The sequence below is a fragment of the Mastigoproctus giganteus genome, chromosome 10, assembly GCF_048544385.1.
Source record: "Mastigoproctus giganteus isolate SK-2022 chromosome 10, ASM4854438v1, whole genome shotgun sequence".
Taxonomy (NCBI): Eukaryota; Metazoa; Arthropoda; class Arachnida; order Uropygi; family Thelyphonidae; genus Mastigoproctus; species Mastigoproctus giganteus.
In genome coordinates, this window is record NC_143584.1 from 15,633,987 (window position 1) to 15,649,613 (window position 15,627).

The 15,627-nt window shown below is 40.7% G+C and overlaps 1 protein-coding gene across 1 annotated transcript in view; it reads right to left on the reverse strand.

Annotated features, from left to right (window-relative positions):
- The window catches only part of LOC150078796 (guanine nucleotide-binding protein G(o) subunit alpha-like), a 112,355-nt gene that overhangs the window by 28,287 nt on the left and 68,441 nt on the right, over positions 1-15,627 (reverse strand). The window lies entirely within an intron of this gene.

The window sequence follows — 15,627 nt, forward strand, 5'->3', positions numbered from 1 at the left end:
ACTCGGGGCCAAAAGGAGTATAAAATGAAAAAAGAAACCTTTCCTCCACTTGATCCATTGAGATCATCTACCGATACGGACCAACCTAATACCCGATCGTGACCATTATCAAAATAAAAGGCAAAAAAAAAAAGATCCGTGTCAACAAGGTCACTCAGCCTTTCTCCTTATACATTCACTGTCAGACTATCCTGTGAGCAAATTATCCCCATTTCTAATTCAGAAATGGGGATAATTTGCTACGTCTACAGTCTACAGTCTGGTGATCTGCTGGTGTAAACAATAAAACCAAATCATTCAGAAAGATTGACGAAACTGACTACCTTTGGTGGAATACCATTAAAAATTACACCACATGCCACTCTGAATGCCTCCAAAGGAGTTATAGCAGAGTGGGATCTCATTACCATCTCAGAGGAAGAAATTGTGCAAAAGTTGGCTGGTCAAAGAGTCATACAAGCAAAGATAATATTAATCAGGAAAGATGGGAATTAATGTCTACACGGAACATAATACTGACTTTCAGTACCCCAAATTTACCAATAACAATTAAAGCAGGGTATCTAAATTGTCGCAAACATCCATATATACCAAATCCCATCAGGTGTTACAAATGCCAGAAATATGGACACTCCCAGGTAACATGTCGTGGCACTATGATATGCCCAAATTGTGGTTCAACAGAACACACCCAAGCTGACTGTACTGTAACCGCCTTCACCTGCTCTAATTGCAAAGGTAATCATCCGGCATATTCAAAAAAAATTGTGAAATAGTGCGAAAAAATATACAAAACAGAAAACAAGATAACACCAGGAAGCCAAAAACACGTCATGCAGTTTATGCCGAAACGCACATGCACAAGCAACTCAACGGAGTGTTTCTATTGCTACTCAGACTGACACCTCAGTCCCTCCTAACATTTCAATTGCCGATTAGGCCAGGTCTTGCTTAATGCTAAGCCGCAACCTGCCAAACAAAGTCTACAAGAACAAGAAAGTAATATCCAATTTCCGTTCCACCCAATATACCTGCAACTAGTCAAAAAGCAGACGAATCAGCACCAACGGATCATATCCAGACCAAGAAACAATTCCTCAATCCTCTGCAGACCAACACGTGGAATGAGACTTGTAATAGTGCCAAAAGAGAGAAAAATAAAACCTGGAATCAGTTTCGTAGGCTCCCCACAACAGCCAACCTCATATTATATAAAAAACAAAAGGTAAGGGCAAGACAAATAAGAAGACAAGCAAAAAAAAAAGACTCCTGGATAAAATTTGCCGGTACCATCACGAAGGACACTAGCAGTCAGATAATATGGAAAAAATTCCAACAATTAAATAATAAATACATTCCATTTACTGCTCCAATCCTGATTAGAAATGGATGAGAACTGTCCTCCCCTAAAAAAATAGGCAATTTCCTTTGAGAAACGTTTAGTGAAATATCAGCAGCATCTACATTTGACAATTCATTCCTGAAAATTAAAACCTCAGCAGAAAAATATAAAATAAAATTTAATACCACACGACCTCTTTTCTATAATCAGCCCTTCAACTTAACTGAACTCCAAGAAGCCCTAAACATATCAGCAAACATTGCAGCAGGACCGGACGGAATCTATTACATAATGCTCAAACATCTCAGTAACACAACTTTAAAATTATTACTAGTATTCTAAAATCGGATTTTGCTTGAATGTGTTTATCCTTCCTCATGGCATCACGCAGTAATTCTTGCTTTTCCTAAACCGGGGAAGGATCAATCAGTTCAGCAAAACTACCGACCAATTTCTCTCACCAACTCTCTCTGTAAAACACTCGAAAAAATTATACACTTTAGACTAAAATGGATTCTTGAAAGTAAAATGCTGTTAAATTGCAACCAATACGGTTTCCGCTAAAACAGATCCTGCTAAGAGCTGAAACCAATATTCGCAACTCTTATGTTAAAAATCAACATCTAGTGATGGTTAGTCTAGACATCGAAAAAGCTTTTGATACCACATGGAGGTATGGCATTCTTCGAGAGCTCTATTCAATGGGATTGAGAGGACATGTACCACAATTCATTCAGAATTTTCTTAAGCATAGAACCTTTTAAGTTTGTCACCAGAATGTACTGTCATAATGTTTTATCCAAGGAGAAGGGGTGCCCCAAGGGTCCATAATTAATGTTACTCTCTTTGCAATTAGACTAAACACCATGACGCAGAATATTCCTAGAACTGTAGAGATATATATGTATGCTGACGATCTTGCCATATCATGCCATTCATCAAACATTAATACCATTAAGAAACAGCTACAACTTTCCAGGCCCCGGGTGCCAAGCGATCTTCCCTGCGACTTCTACTGCGATTATATTAGAGAGATAAGTTTTTACCTTTGAGTTCACACGTTTTTTCTTCCGTTATTCAAATATATAATAAGAGTTATCTTTCTTAAAGAATAAGGAAGAAGTTTCAGAAAGGAAAGTAACCGTTCTTAATTTTTCTGTGTACTAACCTTCTATTTTACTCGCTTGGTCACTTGGTGGCACTACTCCTGCCTCCCCGTGGCGGGGCTGGACCTGGGTGAAAAGACACCACCCAGGACTAAAAGGAGTTTAAAATGGACCAAAAAACTAACAACACAAGATTGGAGAAAGTTAACTCCAATAAATCTGATAACTTACAACTGAACATGTCTCAGGCTAAGAGAATGAAAATCAACAGCTCTCAGCCTACTGTTAATTTCTTTTTGGCGATACATTCGTTATCAACACAACCCCTTGGGAAATTATCCCCATTCTTAGTACAGAAGACTATAGTGTCCATGGTTGGATCACCAAAAATGATAAAACGATCACAATCAGGTGATCTCTTAGTAGAAACCTCACTAAGTCATCAATCTGAGAAATTGCTAAAAACGAAGACTTTTGCAGGACTGCCAGTTGAAATTACCCCACATAATTCCCTGAATACATCGAAAGGTGTTATTGCCGAATGGGACCTATTGACTGTTTCAGAGGAAGAGTTACTACTCGAGCTAACAGAATAACAAGTGAAACATGTTAGGAGGATAATGATGATGAAAGATGGCATTCTCACTCCAACCCGATCAGTTATTCTCACATTTAACAATCCTTCTCTTCCCCACTCAGTTAAAGCAGGATATTTAAATTGCAAAATCCGACCATATATACCGAATCCAATAAGGTGTTACAACTGTCAGCGATACGAACACTCTCAGGCAACATGCCGCAGTGATCCCATCTGTCCACTCTGCGGATCGAAAGAACAGAATCAAGCAGACCTCCTCTACACCACTCTGTCCAAACTGTTACGGAAATCACCCTGCTTTTTCGAAGACATGCGAAATGTGGATATTGGGAAAACAAATTCAAAAATACAATGTAGAAAATAAAGTGTCTTATCCAGAAGCGAGAAAACAGATACATGCAACCAAACCTTCAAGTTTCTATGCTTCAGCAGTGAAACGACAGCAAACTATAGCAACTCAAACGGAGGTGGTAATACCTCTAAATCAAATTATAGACTGGAGTAAAGTAATATTAATGACCCAACTTCACAAGAAATTTTGGTGAATACTAATATACCAGCTAAGCAAATAGCATTTAAAAACCAACTTAGAAACAGTAGCAGTGAGAATAGCCATCGGAATTTCTATCACAGTCTCATCGCTTTATCTTCCATCAAATATTCCTCTCTCCAGATCGGAATTAAACGATCTTACTATGCAACTTCAACCTCCCTATTGCCTTATGGGAGATATGAATGTCCATCATCATTTGTGGGGATCTTCTCACACGGACAGAAGAGGTAACTTAATCGAAACTTTCCTAGATGATCAACTACTGAATACCGGATCTCACACTTATATCAGTTTGGCTACATGTATCACTTCTGCAATAGACTTAACAATATGTTCTTCATCAATTTATCCCACTATAGAATGGTTCGTATTAAATGATCCTTACAACAGTGATCATTTTGCGATAGTATGTTCCATACAGACACAATCGACTCTTACAGAAGGAACCAGAATGGTATGGAATTTTAAAAAAGCTAATTGGAGTAAATATATGCAATTAATCAAGCTGGATAAGCAATTAATATAAACCCTGCCAATAGACGATGCTGTCATATATATCAACGATCAACTGCTAGAAGCTTCAAAAGCTACAGTACCTCAAATAAGTAAGGCAAGGCAGGCATGGTACAACTCTTGGTGGAATGCAGAATGTGCGACGGCAAAAACAAAACAAAATCGTGCATGGAATGGATTTTGGAAATATCCAACTACCCTCAATTTGACTGCATCTTGGAACAATAAATACAATTTGATATATCCATAAATCATTAAAATGAACATTGTGACTCTGACAGACGCATATTGGCCATAGTTGCCCTTGTGTCCTGAAATTTGTATAACAACAACTTTCCATAAATAAGCTGGAGAGATGGACTCAACAAAATGGTTACTGTCTATCAGAACAAAAGGCGATTGCGATCCATTTCAGTCAGACTTAAAAGCCTTCCAGACCACCCCAATCAACGGCTACTCTTCAATCCTGAATGGATTACATTTTATAACAATAAACCCACTGAAAACAGACCCAAGAGGTAGACTACAAGATTTGATTCACTGCTGGAACGTACATTTTGAAAACACGCTCAAAGAAACTAAAATACCTGATCCACCTTAGTCCACAAACCTACTTTACTGTGACACATTATTTCCAACAATGGGGGAAAAAGTCCCTGGAAAACTGTAACATCAAACAACTGCACGAAGGGCATGCTTCTAGCAATGCGCAGAGCTGCATAATATATACTGATGGCTCAAAATCAGACGGTGCTGTAGGTGCTGCAGCAGTTTTTCCTTCGTTCACAGTGTCTGTATCTCCCGACTGAATGCAGCAGCTATACTGCAGAACTGTATGTAATCCAGCTAGCTATTGAGAATATCAATATTTATCTCAACACCAGTACTTTAATTCATTCTCACACCAGAAATCTTACTTTCCGCTCTCTGACGCAAATGCAAGAATCCTCATCACTAACCCTGTTGGGAAACAATTCTAATCTGGACGAGCTCTTTGCTTATCTTAAACAAACCAGACTATATGAATATTTCTAAAATCAAATAAAGCAAATTTCCAGCATCTGTCCAAATACCAGAATAGGCATATTTTGGCCTAAGTTGCCCTTGTGCCGATAAACATGGTGGCGCTAGTGCACCTTCAACCATTCACGTGGCGCTTCAAAGTCGAATATTTCTCAAAGTACAGTACTAGTAGTAGCGGCTTGTCATGCAAGAAAGCAAGCTTACGTAGCATCAGCTAAAAAAAAAAAAAACACCAATTTCACACATCCATTCCCTCTAAACGTTTGTCCAGTTCCTGCTTCAATTCATTTAAGCTATCAACTTCCACAACAATAGATGGAAGTTTGTTCCAGCAATTAACCACCCGCTGGTTAATTTGGCTAAAGGCAAATTTCCGCACATCTGTTCCTCAACTGTCTTTCCTCATTTTGGATTTATGCCCCCCCTCCGAGTTTCGTAATCTGGGCAAGAGAAAGAATCCCATCCAGAATTCAGCATGCTCAAACCATCCAAGGTCTTATACACCTCAACCAGATCACCTCGCAGGTGCCTAGTCTCCAGACGCCGCAATTTGCAGAACGTAAGCCTTTCTTGGTAAGACCACCCCCTTCGTTCCCTCTCTGTATTAGCTTAAGCAACTCTACATCCTTCCTAAAATGATGCCTCCAGACCTGTACGCAGTACTCAAGGCGAGGCTTGACCATTGCCTTGTACAAAGCAACATTCATCTCCTTTTCCCTACTAGCAAAATTCCTGTATGTCATTGAAAATACCACATGACCTGCTCTAGCAGCCTGTCTGCACTGCTCAGAAAATTTGATATATGACTACACAATTACCCCCAGGTCTTTTTCATTTTCTAACACCCTAAGTGTAGAAACACACAGTTGCTACTTTCCTCTTGGGTTACTTCTACCCATATGCAGTACATTTGCAGTAACATTTGTCAATTTTAAACTTCAGTCCTACTTCTCAGCCCATCTGCTCAACTTTTCTAGATTTTGTTGCAGTAGCACATTGCCATTACTGTCATTAACAACTCTGCCAACCTTTGTATCATCTGCAAGCTTTGACATTCAGCCTGATATCCCTTCATCAATATCATTGATAAATATACAAAACAAAAATGGTCCCAACACCGAACCCTGGGGGACTCCACTAATAAAATTAGTTCAGGAAGAGCAGCGTCTATTGATTACCACTGTCTGTCTTCTCCCACTCAACCACCCTTTTATCCATTGTAACAACTTGCCCTTAATACCATACTGCTCCAATTTATAAGTATCCCGTTACATTAACAGCGACGCAAACTTCCGAAACAACCTAAAATTATTAAACTTCTAAAAAAATAAAATATATTAATATGTAGTAATAAGTAATAATAATAATAAAATAAATAAAAAGGCTAAATTCCAGTTTAAAATGATGACAGCAATATGGTGGAATCCTTTCTCCACGTCCAATCAGAACATTTTTGAAAATTGTTTACTGAAGACATCTAAAATCACTTCTAAGGGTCTGAATGGAAGTGACAGGTCAAGATGCAGTTGGATTTTTTTTTTTATATATGAATACACCAAAAACAAAAGGTATCAAAACAGTACTTAGTATCGTGCATGGGTTAAAGGAGATGGGGACGGAGGGATTGCTGGGTGACTGGTATTTATACTACACTGGTGTGCAAAATTTAAGGACCAGTCAGGTTTTCACCTGTAGCTTCTCATAGGAGTGGCCTGGATATGGGAAAAGCATACCAAATGAACCTCGTGAGGTACAGAAATGATGAAGGAAACAACGGAAACAAAACGGTACAGGGGGACTTTATTGAAAAATGGCAACATAGCACTGGCTGCCATGATACAGATGCATCACTGCCAAAGATGGAACAAAGGGAAGAGGTGGTCCTCAGTAGGAGATATGGCCACCCCTAATGTCGATGCAGGCTTTGCATCGCCTGTCCATGGCTCCGGGTGCCAAGCGTTATAGTGATTAAGCGATTCTCAGTGATTTCTAGAGCGTTTTTCTCGAAGCTACAGTTTTGTTCATTTATAAAAGTTTTCTTAAGTTCTCATTGTTGTTGTTAGTTGGTTTTTAGGAGCATTAGCAACTAAGGCCATATTGCTCCGGGAATATGCGGTGGTCATTCCCTGACCTTTCCGCATCCTCTGTATTTGGTGGTGACGGGCTCGAACCCCGGTCTAATCAAGAAGCGTGTGCTACGCACTGCTGCTCCTTCCCACCTGGCTACGGAGGCACCTAAGTTCTCATTAAATAATAGTAAATTTAGTCTTACGATCTATAAGTTTCAGAAAGGCAAATGACCTTTCTTTTTTCCATTTAACTAATATACTAACTTTTACACCGCTTGGTCACTAGCGGCACTGCTCCTGCCTCCCAGTGGCGGGGCCGGTAGCCTGGGAGAAAAAATCCATTCTCCTGCGGCTGAAAGGAGCAAAGATGAATAACAATACGTTTCCACCCTTAGAGCCCTCGAGCTCAAAACTAGCGACAAATCACACCGATGATGGCTTTTCTCAACCCAGGAGGTTGAAAACAAATCCTCAACAGGAGATACCAGCGTTCCTCATACTGCACTCTACATCAGACCAGCCTTTGAGTAAATTGTCCCCATTCCTTGTGAAGAAATGCTTAGAGGCTGTCGCAGGTTCACCAAAATCAGTAAGGCGACTCTAGTCTGGGGATCTTCTGGTAGAGACCATGAAATCCCAGCATTCTGCAAAGTTATTAAATCTGCAACTTTCGGCGGACATCCAATAAAAGTCGTTCCTCATGCCACCCTAAATTCCTCTAAGGGAGTAATAACAGAATGGGACTTATTAACCGTATCAGAGGAGGAAATAGTCAAAGAGCTACGAGAACAAAGAGTCATCCAAGCCAGGAGAATCATGAGTCGTAAAGATGGTATTCTTGTTCCAACAAGGAGCATAATCCTCACTTTTAGCTCTCCCATCTTACCAGCATCTGTCAAAGCAGGCTATCTCCATTGCCGTGTCCGACCTTACATCCCCAATCATGTGCTATAAGTGTCAAAAATATGGACACTCCCAGACTGCATGTAGAGGTGAGGCAACATGTCCTAACTGCGGACAAAGGAGCACAACCAATCCGATTGCAATGCTACCACTTCTCATTTCCCAAATTGTAAAGGTAATCACCCAGCTTTCTCCAAAATATGCGAACTATGGAAGCAAGGGGAAAAAATACAGAAATATAAAGTGGAGAACAAAGTCACTTATTCAGAGGCGAGAAGAGAAATAATCAAAATGGAGCGAAAGCGTACGTATGCCACAGCTGCTAAACAGGTCCAATTAGTAAGTATCCAAACAGACATTACAGTTCCTCCTAATACATCTATCGCGAATTGGGCACGATCCATGCTCACTTCTCCCAAACAGTGTCCTTCACAACAAACAACTGAACAAGCCAGCAATACTTCAATTTCCATTCCAGCCGATGCGCCTTCAACAGTGAAACCAAAAGCTACAGAAACCCCAATGGTGCAACCACGGATTTCAACGGAAATGGATATTGATCAGCAGAATAATTCAGATGATGAAATTTTAGAACTTCACGCAACTGATGAGATGGACACGACACATCCTTTCTTTCATAAGAAAGACAAAGTAAAAATCGAGAGGTATAAACAAGCTACAATCAAAAAGCAGTCAGAAACAAAAAACAACTAACAAGAACGCATAATGGAAAGAATCCTTCAGTGGAATTGTAGAGGCTTTCGTAATGCAAAAGACGACTTGCATGATCTCACAACCGCTATGAACCAGCAGGTATATCCCTGCAAGAAACCTATTTAAATCCACAAGTGTGTCCTACCATTAAAAATTATACCATGTTCATAAGAGATAGGAGTATCGACTCGCCGGCCCGTGGAGGCGTGGCGGTTCTTGTTAGAAATAATATTCCATCCAAACATGTTGCTCTTCAGACTCCTCCTTTTGAGGTAGTGGCAGTGCTCGCAGAAATTGGCACGACTATTACAATAGCATCTATATATATTCCTCCAAATTCCTCATTCTCCTCAGAAAATCTAGAAAATCTAATAGACCAGCTACCACCTCCTTTCTATTTGCTCGGAGACTTCAATGCTCATCATTCGCTGGTGGGGATGTCCCACAATCGACAAAAGAGGCAAACTAATAGAAACTCTTCTTGATGTTTGTCAACTTACCCTTTTGAACACTGGTGAGCCTACCAATATTCATTTTTCTACAGGATCCATGAGTGCAATAGACCTTTCAATCTGCTCTCCTTCCATATGTACCAATACGGAGTGGTCTGTTCTTGAAAATCCACTAAATAATGATCATCTACCAATTTCTCTGCAAGCTGCAAACACGGGTAAACTCCCCTGTACCGGGTCGCTCCAATTGAAAATTTCGTAGGGCACACTGGAATGAATACGCTTCAAATGTTCAGTTAGATGATGAAATAATCCAACTCCAGCCCATAGATTATGTCACACAACATATAACTAATCAAATATTACAAGTTGCCAACTCTACAATACCAAAATCCTTGCCTGGGAAACGCAAACACAGTAATTCCTGGTGGAATCCATCCGGATTGTACATACGCTAAAGTTTTAAAAGAATGAAAGCCAAGTTCCGCCAAATAAGAAGGAACCCAAAAAAAGATGCATGGATTAGCTTTTCCTCTAGTATAAACAAGGACACAGATATCAGACTCATCTGGAAGAAAATACAAACACTTAATGGCAAATATGTGCAGTCCCCAGCTTCAATATTAAACTGGAAAGGAAAGGAGTTGTCCTCTCCGGCAGAAATTGCAAATGTCTTAGCCGAATAATTTGCCAGTACATCAGGCGTATCCACCTACAACCCAATCTTTCAACAAATTAAAGAATCTTCAGAGCAGCATTAGATCAATTTCTCTACTAGAGTTTCACACCCGCACAATCAGCCATTTACATTAACAGAACTTTTAGGGGCGCTCAATAAAACATCCAGTAGTGCTGCTGGTCCAGATGGGATCTACTACCTCATGATAAGCCAACTAAACAACAGAACAAAAAGAACATTGTTAAAATATTACAATCGAATATTTCTAGAAAATACTTATCCAAAGTCCTGGAAAAAATGGTTCACAGGCGGCTGACGTGGTTCCTGGAAACTAACAACTTGCTAAATAGCAATCAGTACGAGTTTCGAAAGAACCGGTCCACGTTAGATGTAATGATAAAAGCAGAAGCAAACATCCGAAATGCCTTCATAAAGGGACAACATCTGGTCATGATCAATCTCGATATTGAGAAAGCCTTTGAAAGCACCTGGCGTACTTCAAGATCTCCATTCTTTTGGTTTGAGAGGTCATTTACCCACAAAACTTCCTATGCCACAGAACATTTCAGGTTAGATTCATGAACAATTTATCCAAATCATTTGAACAAGAGGAGGGTGTACCTCAGGGGTCCATTCTTAGTCCGACATTATTTGCAATAAGAATTAGAAACATGACGCAGATGTACCGAATACAGTAGAATCGTACATGTTCGCTGATGACCTCATTATTTCTTGTCAAGCCCAAACCATGAACACCATTGAAAGACAACGTCAAATTTCCATCGCTAAAATACAATCATGGGCATTGCGGAATGGCTGTTCCCTATCAGAAAAGAAATCTAGTACAATTCATTTTTGTAAAAAACGCAAACTCTAACCGGATCCAGAAATATTTTTAAAAAACTTAGATTATGGATCACCTGTCTATGACTCCGCTAGGAAACGTTCGCTATTGCGTCTGAACACCATACAGCATAGTGCCCTCAGGATAGCTGTGGGTGCCTTCAGAACATCTTCGGTCTACAGCCTGTATATTGAGGCAAATTGACCCCCCCTTTGCATCTCAGGAGAAAATCTTTATTGTGTAATTATGCAGCAAAAAATTAAAAGCATACCATCCCACCCCAGCTGGCAATACCTGTTTGATCCTCAGTATGCTGAATTATATCACAATAAGCCTAATGAAAACCGCCCCGCAGGGTTTCGACTTCAAGAACTCTTGATCAGTTGGGATATTAAATTTCAGAACATATTCCAAGCCCTTGCTACTTCTGAACCTCCCTGGACTAAATGCTCACCTCTCTGCGACAATTTCTTTTTAAGATGGGGAAAATCCTCTCTGGCAAACATCAACTTTCAACACCTCCATAAAACTCATTCGTTGGAAAACTCAGATAAAATACCTATCTATACTGATGACTCCAAAACAGATGCAGCCGTAGGTGCTGCAGCAGTTTCTTCCACCTTCTGAGTTGCTGCGTCTCTCCCTACGGAATGCAGTATCTATACTGCAGAATTAATTGCAATAAAACTAGCTCTAGATAGTTTTAGCTAACAATAAATCATATTCTCATTGAATGTCCCCCAACTTTCATCTACCAGAAAATCAAGCTTTATCTCCCTGTCCCACTTGCAGGAACCGATAACCTTATTACAGATTCTTGGCAATGGCGCAAATTTGGAAGAACTGTTTACTTATTTGAAACAGATAAATCTTTATAATAGTCTGTGATCACAATAACATGTGAAATTTGTGATAAGCAAATACTGAACAGGCACAATATGGCCCAAGAGGTCCTTGGGCCAAAAAACCCAAATAAAACAACAACAGCAACCGCCTGTCCATACTTAGAACAATGCTGTTGATAATTCTTGCGGTAACATCGTCCATTCCTCTGTCAGCGCCATCTTCAGCTGGTGAACATTTTCTAGTGTGTGTGGACGTGCCGCTAAGCGTCTCCCCCAGAGCGTCCCATATGTGTTCAATGGGATTTAGATCGTTCGAACGGGCAGGCCAATCTATATGAACAATGTCCTCACTTTCCAAAAGCATATCAACAGCTGCAGTGCGATGGGGTGTGGCGTTATCATCCATAAACAAGAACTCGGGGCCAATGGCACCTCGGAACAGACGCGTATCTGGAGTTGTGTACGTCCATCCAAGATAACATCTCCCCAGACGAGAACACCTCGACCACCATATCGATCCCTTTCAGTGATGTTTGCAGGGTGATACCGTGTGCCAACCTCTCGCCAGATTAGCTGACGTCCAGAATCGCTGCTGAGACTGAATCTACTCTCATAAGTAAAGAGTATCTTAAGTAAAGATTTTGTGGTTGTAACCTTTAGAAATAGTGTTGGTCCTTAAGTTTTGCACACCAGTGTAGATCAAAAATTCAAGCAATAGAGCCATTTAGATAACAAACTGGAACCCTCTACATATCTCGGCTTCCTCAAGCATGCATCGAACAAGATTGCAGAGGCACTGAGGAAGGCTACTCGTATGCGAGTAGCCTTCCTCGTACATATCTCTTGCATAACTACACTGCTCGACAAAATTAACAGAACATGTAGAAAACGTGGCGTAATTCGTGTAGCTTGCTATGAAGCGGGACAAATTTGGTTATGTGGTGTACCATAATAGAATAATTGGTATTAGTATTAGCAATGGCCACATGGTGCAAGGAAGCCTATGGCCTATGCTGCACCAGCCAAGAAAAAAATAATAATAATAAAGAATAATAAAAATAAAATAATAATAAGAAGAAGAAGAAATTTTTTTAAAATATAAATAGTTAATAAGAGAAAAGGAAAAGGAAAATCGAGCTTCTTGAAAGGACCCTTTCAAGAAGCTCGATTTCTTTTTTAGGTGCGGTTTCCACACTTGAACACGGTATTCCAAGTGTGGTCTAACAATAGGACTGCCTTTAAGAGTCCCCTGTGGAGGGTGAGTTCCTCCACAGGAATACACCCTCTATCCCTTTCCAAATTCTTGGTGAAGTCTTCCTATCATCCACCTTTTTTGCCTTCACCTCTACTACATAACTTATACTATCACTCTCGCGCTCTCCTCCAATAAAACCTTTTTCCTTTCTTATTTTTAAGGGGCCTCCCTGCAAACTCAGGCGATGCCAGAATTCGCCCCAGCCATATATACCTTACACCCTACTTCATGGCTCACCTCCTCATGGTAGTGGATGGGCAACGGGAGACCTCTGTTTGTTTTCAAAAGGCTGCATGGCTAAGGGGTCAGATGAACACCATGCCAACACAACACTACGCATCGGATATTTTCTGAACATTCACCGATGAGCCAAAATATTATGACCACCTACCTAATATGATGTTGGTCCTTCACGTGCAGCCAAAACAGCTTGTACCCAGCGAGGCATGGATGGTACAAGATTTCTAAGTGTGTCTTGTGGTATCTGGTACCAACACGTAACCAGCAGATCCTTTAACTCCTGTAAGGTCCGTGGTTGAGACGCCGCAGATCAGAGTTGCTGTTCCAACACAAACCACAGATGCTCGATGGGATTGATGTCTGGGGAATTTGGAGGCCAGTGCAATACCTGAAAGTCTTCCTTATGTTCCACGAACCAGTCTCGTACAATCCGGGCGGTGTGGCATGGTGCATTATCCTGATCAAAGACGGTACTGCCAGAGAGGAAGACCGCTGCCATGAAAGGGTGTACCTGGTCAGCAATGGTGTTTAGGTAACAAACTATTATTTTAAGGCTACCTGAATAATGAAATTCATCTGCCGTGCTGTGCATCTTATATCTGTTAATTGCGTGTGTTCTATGGTCGATTTGTCTGTTTAGCTGGACGAAAAACCCCAGTTTCCGGGGCGGAACAAACCTTGCTATCTACGCCTGAGACCGACTAACTCAGCCACGCAGTGAAAAAAGCCCATTAAAGTTGCTCTCGTCATCGACGGGATTCGAACCCGGGCCTTTTCCACCCGGTGTGGGGAGGACGGTGACGATACCACTTCGCTCCGTGAGAACCTTCGCTCACCTCGAGCATCGATGAGCCGTGGTCGTCCAACACCTCGCCGGCGGTTCGTGGGTTTCCCCTCCTCGCACCACTTTCGGTAGATACTAACCACGGCTGACCGTGAGCATCCCACCAGCCGTGCCGTTTCGGATATGCTCTGACCCAGTCGTCTGGGCATTACAATTTGGTCTTTGTCAAACTCGCTTAAGTCCACTGCCTTTCCCATCTGAAGAACAAGAGAAATATTGATTAACGGAGCTCAGTATCAGATGTTTTTTATACCGTGTCCTGAACCGCGCACGCACTAGTTCACCTACAATTGCTTCGATTTGCATAACGACTGGCTGGTCGTTATGTTTTGGCTGATCGGTGTACATTCCCAATTTCTGGTGATATTCCTATGTAACAGCTATTTCTAAACCAGGAAAAGTTCGTTCGATTCCTCCCAACCATGTACCGATTTCTCTAACTAGCTACACGAGAAAAACAAATTCGTGTACTATTGATTCACCTGTTACCTTGATTCTCGAAACACGATCAGTAATAATCAATGTGATTTTTGAAAGAATAGATCATCTTTAGATCTCATGGTAAAAGCTGAATTAAACAAGAAATCCATTTATCAGAAATTAACATCTCATCATGGTATGTCTTGGTATAGAGAAAGCTTCTGATTCCACATGGGGCTATGTCATCTGAGGTATCTCCATTCCATTGATATGACCCAGGTCTTTCCAAGTCCGATACTGGCAGCTTCTTTCTCAAACGTACATACAAGAAGAAGGAATCCCACAAGGCTCTCTTCGCAGCGCCATTTTATTTGCAATACCAATAAACAGTATCAAAAACAGCATTCCAAACACTGTTGACTCACACCTTTATGCTGATGATCTTACCATATCCTCTCATTCCCAGAATATGAGCTACATTGGTAGGCATCTGCAAATATCAATAAACAACATTGAATTATGGATGGCACAAAATGGATACAAACTATCAAACCACAAATGTACAGCCATATATTTCTGAAAAAGCCCAAGATGCATCCTGAACCCGAGTTACACTTTACCAATCATCCTCTTTCAATCGTGAACAGCATTCGTCTCCGAACGCTAATTTTTGATAAAAAGCTGAAATTCCAAGAGCATGTCAAACATCTATGAACTACATGCATTAAGAAAATGAATATACTCCGGGTCAGAATGCTTGAATCTTCACTTTCATAATATCCTCGGAGTCCTCAAAGATTCGGATCCCCCATGGAATTACTTCACACTTCGGTGTGATGTTTACTTTGATCAGTAGGGAAAAAAGTGCTATATTTTGCTGGAAATTAAAGTGGGTGCATGTACAGTCTTCCCAAATACAACAGTTTCTCTTTCTTCCAGCTGAATACAGCAACTATTCTGCTAAACTCCATCCATTAAATTTGTCCTGGAAAATATTTCACACCTGTCAATCAATAAAAGCATAATATATACCGACTCAGAGAGTGTTTGCTTGGCTTTGAAAAACATTCCCTCTCCTTACAATCCTCTAATGAAGCTCGTAAGACATGACCTGATCCGTCTCCGTGAGCATCAGCAAACAGTTATCTTATCTTGGCCACAGTGATATTCCAGAAAATGAATACGCAGATGCTGCAAAACATTCCTCCAGCACAGCCGCAACAAATG